The sequence below is a fragment of the Scylla paramamosain genome, chromosome 4, assembly GCF_035594125.1.
Source record: "Scylla paramamosain isolate STU-SP2022 chromosome 4, ASM3559412v1, whole genome shotgun sequence".
Classification (NCBI taxonomy): Eukaryota; Metazoa; Arthropoda; class Malacostraca; order Decapoda; family Portunidae; genus Scylla; species Scylla paramamosain.
Genome location: NC_087154.1, coordinates 21,612,027 through 21,623,114, shown reverse-complemented (window position 1 = coordinate 21,623,114; position 11,088 = coordinate 21,612,027). Strand labels below are relative to the sequence as shown.

General features: G+C 38.8%; 1 long non-coding RNA gene across 1 annotated transcript in view; it reads right to left on the bottom strand.

The window, feature by feature from the left end:
• Positions 1-2,545: 2,545 nt before the first annotated feature.
• Positions 2,546-11,088, bottom strand: part of LOC135099846 (uncharacterized) — a 9,230-nt gene continuing 687 nt past the window's right edge. The window contains exons 2-3 of the long non-coding RNA XR_010268400.1: positions 8,234-8,370; positions 2,546-8,132 (exon numbers count right to left, since the gene is read on the bottom strand). This is a non-coding gene — a long non-coding RNA (uncharacterized LOC135099846). The remainder of the gene's footprint in view (positions 8,133-8,233; positions 8,371-11,088) is intronic.

The following is an 11,088-nucleotide window of genomic DNA, read 5'->3' as shown; positions in this document are numbered from 1 at the left end:
TGTGCGTTTTATTGTACGTTCTAGTATCCTAAGTATCCACGAACACACACACACACACACACACACACACACACATCGGAAAATGATCCAAAAAGTAATTTCTAATTATTTTCACCTAGCATCTCGCGTTCCTTCCCCCTCAGCACCACACACACACACACACACACACACACACAGAGAGAGAGAGAGAGAGAGAGAGAGAGAGAGAGAGAGAGAGAGAGAGAGAGAGAGAGAGAGAGAGAGAGAGAGAGAGAGAGAGGAGGGGATGAAGGAAGTATGAGAAGCATGAGGGATGTGGAAAGGGAAGGGATGTGGGGATGTGGAGGGGGAGAGGAAGAAGGGAAAGAGGATTTAAGGTCTCAATATAATGAATTGGTTAGAAAAGTTAGCAAGTTAATGATGAAAGCTAAAAGCAATGACAAATTAAAGGTAGTTAGCCAGTCGAAGACTGACTCAAATGATTCTATCGGGCATATAGGACAAAGAACAACAAAATAATAGGTTAACTAAAGGCATCTGATGGAGAGTTAGTTCTGGGAAAGAGGTGAGTAAAATTCTGAACGCGTATTTTTTAACAGTTTACACCCAGAAAAACATGTAGGAAATGCCGGATAGTGAGCAGATTTTTGGAGCACGAAAGAATGAAAAGCTGATATTTCCATAACCAAGGAGACTGTGGAACAAGAGGTTGATAGGCTGAAAGAATCTAAGTCACCAGGACCAGACGATATACAGTAAAAGCCTTATAGGTCGGCATTGTATAACTCGGAATGTGATGTAACTTGGCAAGATAACGAAATGTTCATTGGAAAAATCAATTTCGAATTCTAACAAATAACGAAAAAAAAAAAAAAGTTTCATGTATCTTGGCGTGTTGCCGAGTTTTAATAACATCCTGTTGCAGAGTACAATACAGAATAGTGCAGTGAATTTAAGAGATTGTGTATGTAATGGAGTATTATTATGAAAACATGCGAGTGAGTCCCACCCAACATCTACATCTTACCACAAGGCCTCCCTCTGCTTGGACTACATGACTTCATTGGTAAGTGTTGTTTTAAGCTTTTACTGCTGCTGTGTAGTGCAGTGTGTGTTTTCAAAATTTTGACTGTTTATGCAAATGGGGGAAGGGGAATGAGGGATTTGCGTAACTCGGAAAACTGAGTAACCAGGCAAGGATGAAGCCCAATCATGCCGAGTTATAAGGATTTTACTATGTATCCCAGAGTACTTAAAGAAAGCAAATTACTGTCTTTAAGAAATCACTAGACTCAGGAGAGGTACCGGTAATGTGGACGCAAAAGAATGTAGTGCTCATCTTTAAGATAGGAGATAAAACGTTAACGTCTAATTATAGACTCGTCAACATAACTTTATTTGTAAGTAAAATATTGGAGTCAATACTAGCGAGGAGCATTAGGGATCATTTAGACAAGAATAACTTGATAAATCAGTCACAGCATGGCTTCACGAAGGGAAGTCTTGTCTTACGAATTTGCTGAGATTTTACAGTAAAATTTACGAGGCGGAAGATAACGGGAGTAGTTATGACATCCTATACTTGGACTTTAGTAAGGCAAACGACAAGATACCCCATCACAGGTTCCTGAGAAAGGTTAGGGAGCATGGGAGAGATGGGAAGGTGTTAGGCTGGATAAGGGTTAGGTGACAGGCGACAGAGTTGTAATAAACTCTGAGTGGGGTCAAGTAATTAGTGGGGTGCCACAGGGATCAGTTTTAGAACCAATGTTATTTTTGATAAATATAAAATATAAATAAAATAAAAGATACAAACACACTTGTCCTCATAAACTTATAAACACACACACACACACACACACACACACACACACACACACACACACACACACCAAAATAACACATAGACTCATCACGGTGTTGTTTTCTTCTCAGTATATTTTTATATAGGTAATATACAAGTGTTGAAACATCCTGTCTTTTTTTTTTTTTTCTCATTACTATTTTCTCTGTTGATTCAACGTGAAAGTATATTATGTCCAACACTTAACACTTTTCTCTGGATTTAAGTGTTATTGCGGCGTCTCGACTTCTACTTATACATCCTTATCTCTTAACCCTTTCAGCATTACTGAAACTTTCTGAGCTTCAAAAATTAACCTATTATTAATAATGAGAGGAGTTAACGGAAATATAATTAAAGTTCATGAATAGCAAGAGGATATTTTTTAACGCCTTCATTACAGCAAAAATCAACTTAGAGTCAAAAAATTTTTTTTTTCAAAACGTCGTGTTGCTCAGTGAGTTAATCTCGTCTTCGGTCACGTCCTCTTCCATCTATATTAATCTGTGTAATCACTTTCTATGTCTTAATCTCGATTTTTCCTCTGAGCAGGCCGTCCCTGCTCTCTCTCTCTCTCTCTCTCTCTCTCTCTCTCTCTCTCTCTCTCTCTCTCTCTCTCTCTCTCTCTCTCTCTCCGGGACACACACACACACAGTATAACAATAATAATAATAATAATAATAATAATAATAATAATAATAATAATAATAATAATAATAATAATAATATTGATAAGTTTATTGACCACAAGTTCAGATTTACATAACTGAATAATTATTATTATAAAGTAACATAGTTTAACATATGCATGGCGTGAAAGAACTATCGTGGTCCATTTAATTTAATCAAATAAACACATAATACCTATATACGTAATACATAACACATACATAATACATAATGCATACACAATACATGATACATACCTTATACATAATATCAGTTCTAATGAAATACAGCAGTGAACACCTTCTATAAATTTATGTATAATTAAATATTTAATACTTTGATCATTAATAAAACAATTAAATTTCAAACAGGATTAAGAAAGGTATTGATAAAAGTTAGAAGTAAAAAAAATCAATCAACTAAAATAGTTGATTAAAATTATAACCCTAATTTTGAAGGACCATAAAAACAAAACGTTATAACCCTATCTAATAATATAATCTTGACCAAGTATTGGCGGGAATAACCAGGAAAATACCAAACATTAAAATGATAGACGATAGTAAAAATTTTACTGTGATGATTTCTGTATTAAACCGGTCACGGACGGGGATGGCGTCCGGGGACAATGGGATGAGGGTTGACCTCACTCCCACGCGGTGATAAGCGAGGTGGCCAGGCTGGATCAGGTAGGGGACAAAGGCGAGATTGGCCGGGTCCATCAATTCCCAAGGGGGGGAAGGCGCGCCAAGGTATATAGGCGGCAAGGGTGTGGGCGTGTGTCCCCACACCAGCACAAGGGCACGTAGCCAAGCTCCATGTAGCACATCTCATTACACGTTGTCATCCTAACTCCAAACAGTGCTTTGATACCCATAATGTATATTTCGACAATAGGTCTTAAATCAGAAAACAACCAAGATTCACAACCGAATAAAATAAAAGTAGCTAATGCCGCACCAAAAATATGTTTCTTTGTATAAAACGGGATACTTCTGTTCTTATTAACAAAGGATATAAATTTCAACAAATGGCATGTTTTCATCCCCGCGTATTCAAAGACAGCTGATGATGGTTTGCCATCGCAAGTGAAAGGGCTTCCTAAATACGTGCATTTGCCACACCACTCTACATTAAAATAATCCAAAATAAAAGGCATACGATATCGTACAGTATCATTAATAGCGAAAAAATTTGTCTTATTTGCATTCACGTTGATACCATTGCTAATGCACCAATCCTGCAGCAACCTTAACTTAGTCATCATGCCTTCCCTTGTAGTAGACAGAAGCACCATATCATCCATATACATTAATACATACAACCATTGAAGGATCCCATCTCAGCCACACCTGCCCTTGATTAAACCTATAAGATCATTTACCAACAGTACAAAGAGCAGGCATGAGGTAGGCAACCCTTGCCTTATAACTATCGTGGCAGTGATGACGCTGCGAGTCAAAGAGTACGTGGCTATTAGCGCCATCAGCATCACCGCGCCGCACCCTAACCCACGTAACATCATAAACAACCTTCGCCTTGGAACGTGATCATACGCAGAAGTCTACAAATGACACATACAATAACAGTTTCATGCGTCTACACTAATCTGTAATTAAACGCAGTGCGACTATGTGTTCCACACAATCCCATTCTTTTTGGTTGCCCGCTTGTTCTCTAAACGGAGTGTACCACAGATTTAAACGGTCATATATAATCATGTCGTACAATTTAGCTAGTGAATCCATTATTCACTATTATTGGGCGATAATTCTTTCAATTTTTCCTCGATCCACTTTTAAATACGGTAAACATTTTAGTCATGGCTCAAGAGGTTGAGTAGGAACCTGCTGTGAAAACTACATTAAACAAAGAAGCTAGAGTGATTATCCAGTTGACAGACAAAGTTTCTATTATCGTGGGACAAACACCGTCAAGCCCACTTGCTTTACCCAGCTTTGAGTTACTTATTCCCTGCTGTATTTCATAAACAGTTATATTATTATCTAACAATGGTATATTTACACAGTATTTCTCAAGGACCTCGTTCAAGCTTTCATTATCATTTCCTTCAGATAGTTTTGAGAAGTGTTCTTGCAACTCTTCGTCTGAAACACACACACACACACACACACACACACACACACACACACACACACACACACACACACACACACACACACACAGAAGAGCTGACACCTGGATTAGATTAGCAACCTCATCTCTCAGCCGCCAAACTTACTTCATCCCTACTCACACCTGCCTTCTCAGTCAGTTAGAGACTATATCCTTACTACAGTACACACGTTGGTCCTCTCCACGCGTTTCCCAGCATCGTACTACATAAGCTTGAGCAATGAACTAAAGGAACGACATATTGTGTATGAAGAACACCTTGCCTCTACAAAAGAAACATAGTATAAGAATAGTAGTAGTAGTAGTAGTAGTAGTAGTAGTAGTAGTAGTAGTAGTAGCAATCGCCTTAACCTCATTCTATCCTCACTTCCCTACTTACCTTTCCTCTTCCTAACCTTCACCTCTTTCCCCCTTTCTCTAATATATTCATGCTCTTCATTTCACTCCCCATTGCTTTTCCCCTCAAGTATTCTTAACCTGCATCATAAGAGCCTCCACTCGCCACTCCTTCCTATCCTTTATTTTACTCCTCTGCTCTGTGTCTTAAGGCCGGTTCACACGATCATGCTGCATGACAGTCAGCATGAAACAACTGCATGAAGTAGATGCATGAAGCGCGTTCGGACGAATCACACCTATCGTCATTCAGTGCAAGATCTAGCGGTGGTTGCGGCACAATGTCTCTTTCTCGTGATGATGCAATTGCGCTTGGTTTGGCAATAATTTTAAGAGAGAAAAAAAATTCTTCACGCCAACGGAAAAGGAGATGGGTCAAGGCATGGATTGCCCGAAAAGAACATTCGCACACAAACTTAATGAATGAATTGCAGTGTGAGACAGACGACTGGAGGAACTACCTCAGAATGGATGAAGGTACCTATAACAATTTGTTGGAACTTGTGTCACCTTATATCAAACGTGAAAATACTAACATGAGGGAAGCCATTACTCCCCATGAACGTTTAAGTGCGACACTACGGTTCCTGGCAACAGGACGTTCTCTGAAAGATTTACGATACTCCTCACGAATGGGCACCTCAACATTATCAGAAATCATCCCTGAAACATGCAACGCAATATTCCACGTCCTGAGAGGTGAATTTTTACAGGTAAGTCAACGTTTATTTCAATAAACATTTGAATTAATGATTAGTCATTGCTTATGAGAAATACCTTATATATTTCCTGTAAAGGCACTGTGAAACACTTCGTTTTAACCAAAAACATAATTTACTTCATTTAATATACATTATTTATGTAAATAAGTACATGTTGCAAAAACATAATAAATCTGCAATGCTACTTTTAGAAAAGTATCCTTCAAAAATAACCAAATTGAGTTCCTTCACTTTACATTATTGATGTAAATAAGTACATGTTGCAAAAACATAATAAATCTGCAAAGCTACTTTTAGAAAAATATCCTTTAAGCACGGACATGTATATCATCATAAATACAAATGAAACAAGTCTTTTCTGAAAAACATCTTCAAAGAGGAGTGAAATTCGCGAAATAACAACCTAAATTTTGTGGATCATTGCCTACATTTGGGGTAAGGGGAGGTTCACTAATGGATGTTGACCCTCGGATTTGGGGGGCATCATTGTAATTGGAGTATTGTTGGGATTGTATCATAACATGAGGTGACGTAACTTGGTTTGAAACATTTTGAACAATATCTGAAGGCTTAAATGTTACATTATTAAAGTTTAGGCTTACATTGCTACTAAGCTCTCCTCCTTCTGCAGCGTCTAGAACCTCATTAATTAAGCGACGTGCTACCCTACTTGTTTTAGGGTCGAACTCATGATTTCTATACATGGAAATAAATTCTAATGTATTATCTTTTTCGTTTTGCTTATCCATTGCACTGAAAAACAAGAAAACAACTATATTAATCAAAGATAAGAGCTTGTGTACTGTTCACAAATACTGGCAAGAATGACGCAATTTGCATGACTGACGTTCACTCGGTCATGCCATACTTCAGGCCATGCCAGCTCCGCCCCTTGCTCACAGGATTTCCCTTCATTCGTCATGCCGCGTGTTCATGCTGCATGTCATGCCAAAAACGGGGTTCACACGATCATTCTTTCTAATCATGCATCCGCTTCATGCAGTTGTTTCATGCTGCCTGTCATGCAGCATGATCGTGTGAACCGGCCTTTAGCCTTCACTGTCAACATCACAGCGACGCCACATCCTGTTTTCCCCGAAGAGAAGGAATGAGTGTGAGGTTAAATATTCCTACGGTCTTATGGTTCTTGTCACAGGCTCTCCCCCTCCTCCTCCTCCTCCTCCTCCTCCTCCTCTTTCTCCTCCTCCTTCCCCTCCTCTCCCACCGCCTCCTCTTCCTGTGTGTGTGTGTGTGTGTGTATGTGTGTGTGTGTGAATGTCAACATAGGTTGTCACTGCTATAGGATTGAAAATTAAAAAACAAAATAAAATTACGTTGTCATAAGATCTTTTACTTATGTATTCGGTAGTTTGTCATCTATTATCTACCTATGGGTCTATATCATTTACTATCTATCAAGTAGTTTATATGATCCGCTATTTGTCAAGCAGTCGATATCATCTACTATCTATCTAAACTAGCTGCCATCTATCAAATAGTTCATTATATTACTGAAGAGGTGTAGATTAAGACGTTATTCGACAGAGGTCTTTTAATGACGTAGGGAATATAACAAAGATGACATAAGCAATATTCTCATGGTCAGTAAGCAAGACAGGACAAAAAATAATGGGTTCAAGCTTGATAAGGTTAGACTTCACAGAAGATGGGAAGGCACTTGGGCAGATGGCAGATGAATGGAATACTCTGTCATCAAGTTGTTAGTGCTGAGTCACTTGGGGGTTTTAAAAGATTATATAAATTTATGGATGAGGATGATAGGTGAAAACAGGCAGGTATGTTTTATGTTTTTATATTCTTATGTTCTTATGTTCCTAAATCAACGAAGCATCATATTTTGTATACTGGTACTGTCTAGTGTCTCTTTACATTCTTGTTTACTAGAACTATTATGTAACACTGGCTAACTGCGATGTGGCACGTGGGTCCTACGTACATCAAAAAAAAGGGTTAGTCAGGTTCTCATGGATTTTTTTTTTTTTCTTATTGATGATGCGAATTCTTTGCTGAACTATCACTAAAATCACGAAAACATTCTTAAAACACTGGCAACTTTCACCAAAACCTGCAAAAAAAAAAAAAAAGCCGAGATTTACGCTGAAGACGAGTGCATGATCCTACACCAAGAAATTCCCTGTGGACTAAAATGATGGAACTTCAAAACTCGTGTAAAAAGTCGATTAGGACGAGAACCTATCAGGCGATATCAGATAAATGTCACTGAGCCCCTAAGACGCTGATTGATAAGTCACACACGAACAAAACAGAAGTAAAAAAAAAAAAGATAAGCGTATGTATTTTATCCCTTGCAATGTGTAGGTGTGAGTTAAATCTTGCCACACAGCACATTAAGCTTCCACTTGGATCTGCAAGAGGGAATAATAATAATAATAGTGGTAATGATGATGACGATGATAATCATAATAACAACAACAACAACAACAACAACAACAATGATAATACCAACCATTACTAACAACAATAATACTAATGATGAATCGCAGTCGCCCTAGAGACACGCGCATCACAACCAAGTGACGCCTCAGTGGTGGTGGTGGTGGTGGTGGGTCAGGGTCAAGAAAAAAGTGGCACCACTGCGAGGCCCTGGAGGAGGAGGAGGAGGAGGAGGAGGAGGAGGAGGAAGAACGTTACCACTATAACTACTACTACTACTACTACTACTACTACTACTACTTCTTCTAGTACTACTACTACTACTACTACTACTACTACTAATTATTATTATTATTATTATTATTATTATTATTATTATTATTATTATTATTATTATTATTATTATTATTATTATCATTATTATTCTTATTATTATTATCATCATCATTATTATTATTATCATCATTACTAATCACCTAGAAATACAAGGAAATCAACAAAGATACACATAAGGAAAATAGTGGAAGAAAAGATTATTGATTAACAAATGATAATCACTAAGAAAGGAGAGAGAGAGAGAGAGAGAGAGAGAGAGAGAGAGAGAGAGAGAGAGAGAGACTTGTATTGTTATTTGAATAACCACAGAGATGATAAGTCGAGTTTGGATGTTTTTTTTTGTTTTTTTTTGCTGAATCCTTTTTAAACTACCACTAGAATCACAGAACACGCCTAACTCGTCCTTCACTTCCACTAAAAACCCGGCACAAACAGGCAAGATAAGACGTCTCTGAAGGTGACAATGCAATTCAGAAGAACAAGAAACAGGCAAAGGAGAAGAGTGTGGATAACAACAGCAGCAGCAGCAGCAGCGGCAGCCAAGACGTCACGCTGCGGGGGTCCCTGAGTGGGTGGCGAGGGTTGTCGACTGCCGGGGAACTGAGCCACCACTGTCCCCTGACCTATATGTGGAGACTCTGACAAGTGGTGACCTCCTTATACCCCACGGCGAGGTCACATGGAGGTCAGTAGGTCAACACCCTATCTATGCTTGATTAAACAGTCCTAATGGTGATGCACGAGAGCCTCTCATGAGCGCTGTGATGGGTTGGTGTTGTGTTGTAGGTCCGTGCGGTGTTCCTATGTTACATAAGACGTGGCTGGGGATGCTTGTAACACCTACGACAGGATTGTGACATCTTTCGCCCAATAGAATTTTCCAGTGTCTCTTTCCGTTTAATTTAATCCTTATATCCTCCCCCAACCCTGGAAAATGTCTGTCTGTCTGGCTGTCGTTCTCCACCCTCCAGCGTCTTTTTTTTATTTTTTTTTATTTCATCTTTATATCCTTCTCCCAATCCTGAAAATGATCTGTCTGTCCTCCTCTACAAAGATAGACATTCACTTAAAGGATGGTAAACGCCTCGTTTTCCCAAAAGAATTATTTTCAAAGGCCACACAGATGATTGGTCGGGTTCTCGTGGGTGTTTCCTGAAAGTCTCCATAACTTCCACAAGAGCCCATTAAAAGATGAGGCACCAAAGCGTTTATGAATGATAAGAAGTAACATACTGTACTCGTGGCCTATGTATGCCTTCCCTCAATCTAAGAATCTGTCAGTTGTCAGGTTTTGTAACTATCAGCAAACCGAAGGACTTGAGAATGAAGAAAAACGCAAACAACAGTCGAAGTGCAGCTGGTGACTTGACTTCTAAACCATGACAACACCTAAGAACATAAAGAAAATATGGGAAGCTGTAAGAAGCCGTCAGGCCTTACAAGTGGCAGTACGAGTATTCCGTGTTTTCCAGTGGACTACAATTACAAAGTATCTTTTTCTTGTACATCTTTTTTTTTTTTCAGTTTGAACAGTATTTACATTGCACATCAAGAACTTCTGATCAATAAACAATCCATCTATCTATGTATGAAATTTTTTTCTTTTCCATCAATCATCCCATCATGCACGTAAGACTCCCTCAGCAGTCAAGACTCCTTCATAAGACATGCAGCTCTGTCAGTAATAATGGAAAAGCAGGAATGCCTTCTACGTTTAAAGGCAGAGACGTGAGAAGACTGAGAGAATTAAAGCATACAGGGACAGGAATAAAGAGAGAGAAATGAGTACTGTAGTGTTTGAGAGACAGAGACGTTTGAGTGCGTGACGGAGGTCCGGCGCGTCACGACTGAGGTATCGCCTGACTTAGATGAATTAGCGGCAATACAACAGGTGTTCCATCATGCCGCCCACACCAACCGCCAACGCACACTCATGAACTGTGACTATTTGCTATACAGACGCCTTAATACCCTTTCACTGCGATATGCAACAATTCACAGCACTAAAACCAATGTATGAAAACTTTATAAGCACATGCAAGAAAGAAACGGATGAAAAAGAATATATTTTTGTAATTTCTAACCAGTACAGTATTTGAGGATTCTTGTAGAGCGAAAAAGAAAGGCCCCAGAGTGCTTAGTGATTAATGAAAATGTGCCAAATAGCAGTGAATGGGTTAAGAAATAAAGAATAACACCTCCCTTATGACTTCCTATTCTTACAGTACTACTAACATCAGCACACGAGACAGACCTATCGCACCACACCGGTCCACATGTTACCATAGGGTGTGTATTCTTTGATATTTCGGTGTCTTCACAAGTTTTAACCGGCGGCAGAGGAAGTTACTGAAGTAGTGAAGAGTGTTTTCGTGATTATGTTGATAATTTGACGGGGATTCTTACCTCTACAACTTTTAGTAAGCTGTAGTGGAAGTTATTGAGGTATTCAAGGATATTTTCGTGGTTGTAATGATAGTTTAACAAGGATTCTTACCTCTACAACTTATAACCGGTGAAAGTGGAAGTTACTGGGTATTCAAAAATGATTTCGTGTTTGTAACAATAATTTAACAAGGATTCAGCACCACT